At 40.0% G+C, this 13,088-nt stretch overlaps 1 pseudogene; it reads right to left on the bottom strand.

Moving 5' to 3' along the window:
* Window positions 1-7,472: 7,472 nt before the first annotated feature.
* LOC102535685 (large ribosomal subunit protein eL19-like) lies at window positions 7,473-8,020 on the bottom strand (annotated as a pseudogene).
* Between the last annotated feature and the right edge of the window lie 5,068 nt (window positions 8,021-13,088).

Raw genomic sequence — 13,088 nt, 5'->3', positions numbered from 1 at the left:
TAAATGAAACCATGACTGAAAATGACTTCTTTTTGTTCTCATCTCCCCCCAGAGGACAAGCATATTTGTACAGTCCAGCTTAGGCTCTCTTTTTGAACTTCAGGTACACAAGTGCACACATACACATACAATTTGTGACCTTCTATTTACTTTTCTAGCTCTTTAAGCAGAACCTTACAGACACAGACAAGAACCATGTGATTATATTTGTATCCCTAGCACTCAGCATAGTGCCGGATACCTAGGAGGTACTTACCCAGTACTTGTCATATGAATGTTTCATAAATGTTTAATAAATGCAGAAAACCTAAGCTAATGAAGACTGTGAGTCAGGCATCCTTGGAAGAGGTGGAATAATTCAGTATTAAACTGTGAAAATGATTAAAGGAGGTGTGAACAAATCGATGGGCCACAAATTGTACATCACAATGAACATGTGTAACCAGGGCAGCTCCTGGTTTGAGCTGGGGAGAGGGGAGGCCACTAGAGACAGTCTGACTCCCTGCATACGAAGCATCATTCCCACATAAAAATATGTCAGCTCAGTCAAAAAACAGTTAGCTAATTACAGTACACACAGAGATTAAGACAGATGAAGTCCACATTCACCACCATTAATCCTGACTGGTTAAGCTCTCTGAGTCACAGAGAATGGACTCCTGTCTATTACAATAGTAATACAAGTGGTCACTGCTTGTGTGGGCCCCTCTGCAAGATTCGGGCTCCTTACAGAAGCAGAAATGGACTTCCTCCCCCATCCATAAAATATTCAAGCTTTTCCCAACCATCCCAGTCTAGGGAAGATTTGATAGACATATGGTAGAGCCTCCCTCAAAATTCATTCCCTGAAGAGATGAGCTCTTTGAACAATATGAGAACATGGTACAGAAGGGAAAGGAGGTTGACGGGTGGATATGTAAATATGAAAGTTTAATGAGGGCTCTTCCTTCTCACCTAAAAGGAGATGGTAAATATTTCATGCAGTGCTCAGCAGGGCATCAAGCATCAGGTACCATTAGTGAGATAACCCTCATCTTCTCCAAAAAGCTAACACTGGTTTGTGATATTTCATAATACCCAAGCCTAGCCCACCTCCCCAACTCCACACTATGGACACCCAAACTTCCAGGGTCAAAAAGATCACTTAATCGTCTCAATAATGCTGCATTTTATTTCTTCCTTTGGTCTAGTATTTTGATTTTCTTTTTCTTTCTTTTTTTTAATTGAGTTATAGTCAGTTTACAATGTTGTGTCAGTTTCCAATGTAGAGCACCTTTTTCAGTTATACATGAACATACATCTATTCATTGTCGCATGCTTTTTCACTGTGAGCTACCACAAGAACTTGTATATATTTCCCTGTGCTATCCAGTATAATCTTGTTTATCTATTCTATATATACCTGTCAGTATCTACAAATTTTGAACTCCCAGTCTGTCTCTTCCCATCTCTCTCCCCACTGGCAACCACAAGTTTGTATTCTATGTCTATGAGTCTGTTTCTGTTTTGTATTTTTGTTTTTTGTTTTGTTTTTTGTTTTTAGATTCTGCATATGAGCGATCTCATATGGTATTTTTCATTTCTCTTTCTGGCTTATTTCACTTAGAATGACATTCTCTAGGAGCATCCATGTTGCTGCAAATGGTGTTATGTTGTCATTTTATGGCTGAATAGTATTCCATTATATAAATAGACCACATCTTCTTTACCCAGTCATCTGTCGATGGACATTTAGGCTGCTTCCATGTCTTGGCTGTTGTAAATAGTGCTGCTATGAACATTGGGGTGCAGGTGTCTTTCTGAAATAGGGTTCCTTCTGGATGTATGCCCAGGAGTGGGGTTACTTGGTTATATCAGTATTTTGAACATATTAGGACAAAGCTCCAGTTGATTGCAATGTGCAGAGAACGGAAGGCAACTTTTGATGAACTAGATTGTGAGTTAGTTGAAGTTTTTATTTCATCCAATGTTCTTGGAAGTCTATTTTCCTTGCAATGAGCTACTTTGATGGTAGTGACTCTTCTAAGCCCAGGGCTGGCATTGTTGTAAGAAAGAAGGGGATACAGCATGAGACAAGCATAGAAACAGAAGGAAAATCTCGGGAAATTGCAAGAGTCAACAGGGAGGGGGTAAACCTTTCACAGAGTCAAAACCAGGATCTAGAATGACAGAAACCTCGAAACAGCCATGTCAGGAAGGTGGCTTTGGAGAAGAAAAGCAAAACCAGTAGGAGTGCTAAACACCAAGTCAAGTCACCCAAAAAATTTCATTCTTCAAGGCAGGAGCAAAGAGAGTTAGGGCCCAGGGTGGGGAAATATAGAGTGAAGAGGAATAAAATGACAATAGATCTCGTTCAACTGACTGGTGTAAAGCAAGATTCAATCCCGTACACCAGCAGCCTTGAGGGGATCAACAAATCCCCGGAAACCTAAGAAACTCAAGGAAAAGAGCTCCGTGATGCTCCTAAGAACCTAAGGGCCATGTCATTGACTCCAGGGGCAGTTAGTCAAGTTGATAAGCCCACGATTTCTGGTCTCTAGCTGTGTGATCTTGTGGAAATTAGTTTGCCATTCTAAACCTCGGTTACGGGATTTCATAGTACCTGCCCCATGTGCTTTTAGTCTGACTACCTCTCTAAAGTCATTCAAGGTGTTTGATACCTGATTTTTGTTTCCAAACCATTTGTAATGTTAGCCCTCCACCTTGTAATTCTCCTTCATACACACACACACACACACACACCAGTAACAATTTTTGAAATGACTGCTTCTACTTACAAGTGTAAGAAATATCTACCTAGACCATTATCTGACTGATTCTTGCCAGAGAAATGAAAGCCAATAGACACCTGGATATTTAAAGAAAAGCTGAGAGCAAATTAGAAAATAATTGAGGGCTGAGTCAGCCTCCTTTCTGCAACTTCCTCCAATCCCCCTCTAGGGGGCGCCCTGTCCACTTCTGGGTATCCCCTGCTTTGTATCCAACTTCCTTCCTCCTCAGCAAAACTGAAAAAAAGACCTCGTAAAGGTCATTTTTAGGAGAGTGTGCAAGTCTAGGGTTCCTTCTTTCACATCAGGCTTGAGTTCTAAGTTTTTTTTTTATCTCAGATGAGGAATAAAAGTCTCTCCGACTAGTTAAAGGGACATTAAACATTTAAGAAATTAAAAAGGAGATATATTACTAGAACCATGGAAGTCACAGCCAGTCGCCAAAGACTTTTCTGCCCATTGCTAAAGCTGGTCCCAACGCAACCTATGGAGAATAATTGTCTTCCTTTAATAAATCAGAATCATTCACAGCCTCAAAATTACCACTCGGGACTTTAGAGATTACTGTTAAAGGAAAATGAAGACTGTACCTTAATCCTAAATCACAGGCTAGAACTTCCTCTTTGGAGACAAATCACACTTTTAAACTGCAACAGTTTCATCTGACCTTTTTCTCCGAAAACTGAAAACAAAGCCATTTAGTCAACTGAAGAATCCAGTTAAGTGGTGTTTTCCTTAGTTTGGGCCTTTCCTGTGACCCACACTAAAGGGGTCTCTGTCTATTTCTTATTTACGAAACTCACTACCCAACAAAGCTAAAGGAGCCTCCCCGTGCCAGCTGACCTGAAAACCTTCCTGACTTTAGCTTGATAAGAAACATTGAATTAATTAAAGGCAAGCACAGTGTCCTGAACTGAGACAAAGACTCTCTCAGTGAGAACTGCACACACAAACCCCAGAAGCCTTTTATGGCCGGTACATGAGCAGTTCAGCCCCTCTGCTGCCTTTCAATTAGTTGGGAAGGTGGAGGCCGCCTGCTAGCTGGGCTTTGGAATGTGCTGAGTCTCCTCTGGTGGATGTGGCATGTAATTAGCAGGCACACTGGCGAGGAGTTGGTCCTGCAGCACACAGCCGTGGGAATCAAAACCACAGAGTTCCCACCCCCCCATCGCTCTTCCTCAGTTTGCTGCATGGAAAGCAATTCCAGGCGGCACGGGGAAAATGCATAATGAAAGATGGAGAGTGTGCCCGCCTGCCTTTAGTCTGGGGTTTTGTAAAGGGGTTCTTTTATGAGGAAGCCAAGGTAACAGAGAGCCACAGAGAGGCCAAGCAAGTGGATGCCAGAGCCCTGGGGCCAGAAGGGTCCCCTTCATCGGCGATCCAGCCTTTGCAGATGACAGCCCTTCTCATTTTCTACCCCAGGAGCAGCAGGTGATGGATCAAAAGGGTAGCAAGTGATAAGTTGCTGTAAGAATAGTAGTTCAAAGTTGGAGCATTTGAGCCAGGCTGCCAGTCGTGGGGGAGTTGGAGAGACAGGCTGAATGTCAATGTATGTGGCACTTAGCCCGCAGCTGGTATAGATACCCTCAACTCTGTTGTAGTAAAATTGTAGTAAAAAAAAATTACAATATTAGCACCAAGTATATTAAGCATCTATTATGTGCTAGGCCTTTAAAAGTCATTTAGTTGTGACTCACGCATTTTATTGGATAAGGAAAGAAGGGTTCAGAGAGGGTGAAACAGTTGGCTCAAGATCACATGGGGAGCAAGGGCTGAAGGTGGCCCTCGGACCCAGGCCTGCCTGCCTGTGCCCTTTTGTACCAGAGCCAATCATTGTCATTTTCAGGGGCTTTCTGAGGCCAAGTCGGCCCAGTGTTCTTGCCAACTCAGACTTCTAGAAGGTTCACTTTTAGGACATGTGCTTGTCAAAATGAAGACCAAAAATAAATAGATGATGGCAGTTAACGAAGCTACACTCTCTTTGGGGCCAAAGTGCAATAAGCCTGTAAACTCACCCTCAAATTATGGTGCATTTAGCACTGGAATTAAATTCATTAATTTTTGTGCAGCTACCACTGAAACCTTACAGCACGTCCATTCTCTGAATAAAATACTTTAAAAATAATAACATACTTATTTCTGCTTACTAACAATTTAATAGCTATGTGTTAAGCATTTTTGATTCAATGAAAAAGAAAAAGTTTGGATGGAAAATTAGAAGATAATCAAATGAGCAGCACCCTCAACTGAAAAGCAATACAATCAAGACCTCCGGGGAGAGCTGTCTTCTGTCTTCCTCCCACCGTGCTGCCCCTACAATCAGTTTGGTAAACCAGATGCAGAACGATTAGACTTGGGGGAGAGTCAAGCAGAGAAGACACCATGGAGAGTCTTGCATCGATGAATGTTAATAAATCTGGACCTCGCCATTTGCAGCAACATGGATGCTCGTGGAGAATGCCATTCGAAGTGAAGTAAGCCAGAAAGAGAAAGAAAAATACCATATGAGATCACTCATATGTGGAATCTAAAAAAACAAAACAAAAACAAACAAAGCATAAATACAAAACAGAAACAGACTCATAGACATAGAATACAAACTTGTGGTTGCCAAGGGGGCTGAGGGTGGGAAGGGATAGATGGGATTTCAAAATTGTAGAATAGATAAACAAGATTATACTGTATAGCACAGGGAAATATACACAAGATCTTATGGTAGCTCACAGAGAAAAAAATGTGACAATGAATATATATATGTTCATGTATAACTGAAAAATTGTGCTCTACACTGGAATTTGACACAACATTGTAAAATGATTATAAATCAATAAAAATGTTTAAAAAACTAAAAAAGAAACAAACAAACAAAAAACCAAAAAATAAATAAATATGGGCCTTGTCTCATCAGACAGCATTTTTCCATCATCGTGCCTGCCAACCAGGAGACAAATTGGCATTTCACAACCAGGTGTGCAATAGTTCATAAGTGAGGTATTACTAACAAAAATTTAAATAACTAAGATTTTTACATGATCATTTTTATAAATTCAAAGTTAGTCCTATAATGATATTCATATTCACATTTTGATATGTTTTCTTGAGTTGGAGAGAAAAAGAGGATGTTATACAAAGTTTTCCCAAAAAAGGTCATAACCAGACCAAGGTGTCTCTTGGGAAGTCTCCCACGTGAACAGCATCTGTCAAGTGACTCTCTGTGAAGAAAAGGCCGATGGTGTCTATGGTAGGGGTGGGATGTCCCTGAGGAACTGTTAGCTGAGTTTTACTACCATGCTTTCCTTGGCAAACTTGTGATCGTCTGGGTATGCCACCTCCCCCGGCATAGAACTTCCTCTCCTCTCCTTGACAACTCTCATCATCAACCCTGTTCAAGGGTCAATCTCAGCATCGAGAACAAGACTTAAGACTAGGAGGTGCTCAGTATATCTTGGCTGTTGAATTAATCAAACAGGGATTCCTTGTACCAGTCATCTGTCTTCTGGTGATTTGCTTGTTATGCAGCACTATATATTTGCAATAGATAACTGATACAAAGGTTGACACCAAATGTGGGTTCTGATATAACAATAACCTAATGTATATGGAATTGGTTTTGGAAACAGTTAACAGACATCAAGGAAATTGTCATAGGAGATGTTATGGACTGGATATTTGTGCCTCACCAAAATTCATACATCAAAATCCTAACCCACAGGTGATGGCATTAGTAGGTGGGGCCTCTGAGGTAATCAGGTAATCAGGGTGGAGCCCTCATGAAAGGGATTAGTGCTCTTACAAGAGAAAACCCAAAGAACTCTCCTGTTCTTCCACCATATGCAGACACACTGAGAAGACAGCCATCTCTGAACCAGGAAGCAAGGCTTCACCAGACACTGGATCTTGACCTTGGCCTTCCAGCCTCCAGAGCTATGAGAAATTTCTGCTGTTTATAAGGCACCCAGCCTATGGTATTTTGTCATAGCAGCTCAAGCTGACTAAAACAGGACACTAGAAAATACTGAGAAAACGGGTTTAGAATGCTAGAAAAATCATGAGAAACGATTACACAAGTCTGGAAAAATGGCAAGAAATAAGCTAGAGGAAGCTAGATAAATCATTCATGTTATGGTGCAGGGCAACATTTGGTAACTTCACCCCCTTGGCTAAACCATTACATTTATAAATCCAACCACAGAGACAGCATCAGTCCTAGAAGCAGATATCTACATGAAACTCTCACCTGTCTTGGATGGTTGACTAGTGTAACAAGGTCAAAGTTCTTATGAACTTTCTGACATGGTATGTTTCATAGAGTAAACTCTGAGACAAGAGTTCATCAAAAACAACAACAACTTACCTTACCACTGAATTTATAAACCAAGACTTACCACCAACTTTATAAACCAAGACTTACCACCTGACTTCTCTGTGCCTCAGTTACTTCATCTGTAACATGGGTGCTAGGAAGAGAGTGGACAAGGAAAGATGGGCAAAATGCACTTGAATCTCTTTTCCAGATAAGTACAAAGAGCACTCCATAGTCAGGAAAGAAAAGCCAACCAAATTTGCCAGGCTGAGAAGAAGAAAGATTGAGTGTGATTGAGAAATAGTTGTTTTTTGTTTTTAGACAGATCAAGGCATGTTTTATAGAATGAGTGATCTATGTAATTGTCAAGGCAACAATGTACAGACAGGAGGGGAAGAGCTTTACTTCTTGGTCTGTTCGTCCTTGGACAGAGTCTTGATAGTTTCCTCTTTCTTGGCCTAGAGCGTTCTTCACGGTGCTCGTTGCTTCCTAGGTCTTAGACCTGGGGGCCTCCGCCTGGTCCTCCAGAAGCGTCTTCTGAGCCTTGTCTGCCTTCAGCTGGTGGATGTGTTCCATGAGGACCCACTGGTGTTTGAACACGTTACCCTTCACTTTCAGGTACAGGCTGCGATGCATATGGCGGTCAGTCTTAGATCCACAGTGTCTTCTGAACAGTGGCACAGAATCCTCATCCTCCTCATCCGGGTTACCTTCTTGGGCAGTGGAGCATTAGCAGGGCCCTTCCGCTTACCTCTGCTCATATGCCTGCCCTTCCAGTGGGCCACGGTGCTTTTCCAGGAATGGACAGTCAGGATCTGCTGATGGAAGTTGGCATTGGTGATTTCATTGATCTCATTGGGGTCCAGCCAGATTTTTTTTTTTTTTTTTTTTTGCCACAGCAAAGGACGCTGGAAGCAAACTTCTTCTGAAGCCCGAGCATACTCAAGGCTGAGGCTACAGCAGCAAAAGGAAAAGTGAGGAAGAATTGTTCTGAATGGGATAAAACACCAACAAACAAAAGTTCCATTGAGCAGAAAAAAATTACCTGCAGGCAAAGGAAAAAGATATTTTGTTTACATCCACATTGAATCTAGCAAAAATTTTGAGACTAATGCAGGAAAGAAACAAGTCAAACAAAAACATTTCTCTGGAAGATAAAGACTATCTTAGGCAACTGACTGCTTTGAACTTCCAGAGAAATTAAAAAGAATGGAGACTTTATTTGACAATAAAAAAAAAAGATCAAATATAAGAGGCAATAGAATGGGCGAAAAGGAGTGCGAGGTGCTAAGGAAGAAAACAGGAGGAAAATAATATCACTGCAGAAATTTAAGCTAAATTAGAAGTAAAGATGTACCACATGCAATGCTAAAGGAAATGGTAAGGAAATTTTAGAAGATACAGGAAAAAAAAAACAAAATAAGAAATACACAGTACAGGCAACTGGCGTTTCCTGAAAAGCTAATAAAATAAGATGAAATAAAATAAACTTCAAAAATACATTTGAATCATAACTATTTATGTATCTATAGTTAGAATAAAATGCAAAAAAAAGCTAATTTTTATTAATGTTTTTATCACTGGGTAGTGGAATTTCATGTGATTTTCATTAGTTTTCTCCTGTTGTATATTTTATAGATTTTCTACCAGAAAACGTATTTCTTTGTGGTTATCAAAAGCAATGAGAGCTCTTACTTGAGGCCGCAGCATGTTACTCTGAGGTGTCCTGGGGGCTCAATCAAAGGCAAACTGGAGCATTGTTAACATGACGTGACTTCAGTGAAAGCAGTCTTTGTTCACCTCCGAGATAGCTTTCATGGTTCAGCCACACTATTTCCTCTTTAAAATCAGACAGTATTTGAAAGATTATCACCAAGTTCTGTTTTTTCTTCCAAAACAGATGCACTTTATGGGCTTTAACTACCATCAAAGAAAAAACTCCAACATTTCTAGAACCCGGATAAGGTTAGCATTTAGCACACATCGCTCCTTCGTTTCATCTGTTTCTTCTGTCTAGAAGCAGAGACGAAAGCTTCAGAGCAAAGAGACAATGTTGTAAACCTCTCTTGCCTTTCTCATAGAGCCTCGCATAATTTAAGAAACAGAGACAGTTCTTTAAATCTTTCTGAAATAGATCCCACGTCAGTTGGAGAAGCAAATGCCACTATCAAACCAGTTACAGGTGTCTCCATTTCAAATCCGGACCTAGAAACCAGATGCAGGACAACACAGCTCTCTTTCCTCCTAGATGGAAATAAAACGTTCGCTTTAGTTAAATCTCCAAAAAGTCAGCAGCCTCGCTTTTTCACCAGTCCAAAAGAGAGCAATAATATAGGACACAGGAATATTCCACGTTCGCACTTGGCTCCTTTGTGACCTCTTAACTGGTAACGATCAATGAAAATAGAACAGGCTTGCTCTGCAAACCATCTGCTGGAATATACTGACGTTAGGAGAAATGGTCATTGAGTTTCACACACGCAGAAGGTCCATCTCTGTGATCCTTCCCAAAAGGAGTTCAGGGGTAATCTGACACCCTTTCTTTTTCAGTTTCAGATAGATAGGAGTTGGTGGGCTTCACTTGTCAGGGAAAGCATCATATGTCAGTTTAGAGAAGAGGACAATTTCTTGGCTCAAGAGAAAGCCCCACAAGAAATGTACCCAACTGTCCAAGGTCAAGGTGGAGGTTCTCAACCAAATAGCAGGAATGACAGTGGAATAACGTGACACAAAGAAAAACTACAGGTTAGCGGCAAGTCTTAAGCATGTGACCCCAAACAGGGGTTTAAAACATAATAAAGTAATATAAACATAATTTGTAGGATGGCTTCCTCTCATGCATCCTCCTCCACCCAAAGTAGTCAAGGAGATTAAGAAGTGCCCATCCAGGAAAGTGAATGCATTTCCTTGAGTAAGAAAAACGGATCTGTTATGGTCTCCGAGAATTTACTGAAGAACTATCTTGTGCAGTTTTTTCATTTAGTTGTGAATCTAGTAGACCCCCGTGCCTAGCACTGGAAGGAAATCTTTAGTATTTCTTGAATGATGAAAGGAATAACCATATAAACTCAGCCTATTTTTCCTTCTAACCTAGCATGCCCTTCTCAAATAAGCCACATTGTTAGTCTCATTTAAAATGTAACGCAAGTGGAGATGCCTCAGGAGATAGCCCACATTCTTATTTCCTTTTCCTCCCTTCTGTAGCCCCTCCAATCCTTCAGACACTTGTAAACATGAGGAATAAGTTGTTATGACATTTTGCATTATCTATAATGATTTAAAGCAAGAATACGAGGAAATTTAGAATCCCCAATTCTATTTACACTTACATTTGGGAAGATAATAATTTGCGATACAAAGTACAAAGGGCAGAACGTGAAAAAAGTGACTCAATATGAGTCTTCATCAGGAAATGCAGGATGAGATGGTTATATCAACTTAGGAAAAATGCAAACTTTGTTTTCACTTACCTGTAGACACTAGTACCTTTCATAAAAGCATAAGGGCTTAAAACAATTCATCAGTATCCAAAGACATATTTGCTTAACATTTACCTAGTTCACTTGTGTTTATTTCTTAATACCTGTCTTCTTTTTTTTTAAATAGAGGTCCTGGGGATTGAACCCAGGACCTTGTACATGCTAAGCACATGCTCTACCACTGAGCTATACCCTCCCCCACTCCAATACCTGTCTTATTTAATATTCTGTGCTAAGTGTTGAAAGAATGCAAAGATAAATAAGATCCAGTCTTGGAACTCACAATGTAAGTTAAATGGTTACAGTTCAACATAGAAATAACTCACTTGGTAAATGTGGTTTATCACGGCACTGTGACTTATCAGGCACTATGCCAAGTACTGGGATGATGTGACAAGCATGTGAAGCACCCCCTGAACTCAGGGAGTTTGCTGACCAGCCTAGGACTACTAATAGGTACACAGAGAGACTCAGAGTCCAGTCGGGCTGAGCTGGGGCTGTTGGGGCGGGTGGTGCTTGGGGGAGATCAGAGAAGCCTCATTAAAGAGGTTATGATAATACTCTAACAACGAAACAGTGTAAAACAACCTTCATCACAAATTGGACACTTGCTTTCCTTTCTGCCGACATGAGCCAATTTCCAGTCTTCAGCAGTGATGACTGTATCTTTGTTAGCTACACGTTTATTCTTCAGTATGCCTGCCTGGCCTATTTCCTGCATCAGTCTGTAAGCTCCCATGGTCATATCCGCTGAAATATTTATCAAAGTCTTTTTATAAGCAGAGGTCCTACTGGGAGATTTTCAGTATCAGTAGAGTGAGCAGATTATCAATTAAAATTAGGGTTTGCAAATACATATTTGGCAGAGTTGCAGACCACATAATCTGAAGAACTATTATACTAAAACAAGTATACCCCATACAAAATATTCTTTTTAATATATGGCTAAGCCTCCAAGAAGAAATGGAAATCTCCAAGGTCCTTACCCTCCCATCAAAGCTGAAAATGTGTCTGGTAGTAGTCAGCACATTAGAGGTAAGGTTTCCTTAAGAGCAAACGTGAAAGCAATACTGGTATCTAGAGACCATTTCTGGGAACAGCAGGAAAGTGGAGGTACTGAATCTGAAACAGAACCAAGCAAGAGACCATCAAAGGAACACAGTATAACCCCAAACTGTGAGAATCCCCCAACAGAAGCCAACACATCCCTTCTCTGAAAGAAGTCATCTGTAATATAGGTGTACGGGAGTACCGAAAATCAAAATCAAACAAATTCAATACAATCGAAGGTCACAAAACAGACCAAACAAACCATCAGGAGTGAGACTCAACAGAAATAACAAACAATGGGCGTCGAGCTCTAAGGACTTAGAATTCTGAAATCATCAAATATAGACCACGATACAATTATGAATGTAACACAGAAAGAAATACAAACTGGAGTCATAAAAATAAGGAGAATTAAGAAAATATTTAAAGTGACCAGGCACGTTTGTCATCGCTTCTAGAAATAAAAAAGTTATTTAAAAAATTAACATTTGAGTTAAATATCAGATGATCCATAAGGAAGAGTGAAACAGTAAAACAGATGATCCATAAGGAAGAGTAAAAGAGTAAAAAGAACTGGCCAAGAAGACAATGCAAAGAGACGGGAAGTAGTGACAAGGAGTTAAGAGAGATGGAAAACAGAATGAGCCTGTCTGACAGTCATCTCATCAGAGTCCCAAAAAGCAGAGACTAGAGAAAATGGGTCAGAGGTAATACTTGAAGAGATAACTGTTGATTAACGTGAAACATAATGTGTCCTAAGCAGGGTAAATAAAGAAACCTATACCTAGGTATATTTTAGCGAAAACACAGACTATGGAGCCAAAAGAGAAGACATTTAAGAGAAAAAGAAAGATCCTACAAAGCTGGCAGCTAGCTTCTCATCCAGAAAACAGTGGGATAATATCTTCAAAGAAAAATCACTAAACCTAGAATTGCCTACCTAGACTTCCAAAAAAAAAAAAAACTACTAAATAAAGAAATAGAAGTGATCATAGAGATAAGAAAATTGAACAATTTATTTAAATTGTTAATGTGTATAAATCTAACCCAAAGTTATCTTATAAGATATTAAAAATAGCAATAATATCAAATGTGGGGGCTTCAAAGGGCAGAAATAAAATGCTGGACAGAAATTGCAACTTGGGAGTACCTGGGTGATCAGAGTTAAAATATTCTGAAGTTCTTGTATCAGAGGAGTTTTTAAAAAAGAGACGGATGGAGAAAACAAAGAATTAGTGTTGGTTATGTTCTAGAACTTAAGCTAGATGGTGCATTATTGTTATGCTCCTCATTTGCATATATGTTACATACCTTCTTTGGAAGTCATCGAAAACTAATTCTGAAAAAAGAGATTTGCTAAAGAAGCATTCTGCTTCCTGGTACACAACACAGAGAACAAACCAACCTTTTGATGTCCTCATTCTCCTTCAAGACTCCTCTAAACTTCTCCACTTAATCTATTTATTTAGAAACATGGACTAACCTTAT

The sequence above is a fragment of the Vicugna pacos genome, chromosome 5 (assembly GCF_048564905.1).
Source record: "Vicugna pacos chromosome 5, VicPac4, whole genome shotgun sequence".
Lineage (NCBI taxonomy): Eukaryota > Metazoa > Chordata > Mammalia > Artiodactyla > Camelidae > Vicugna > Vicugna pacos.
This window is presented reverse-complemented; position numbering and strand designations above follow the sequence as displayed.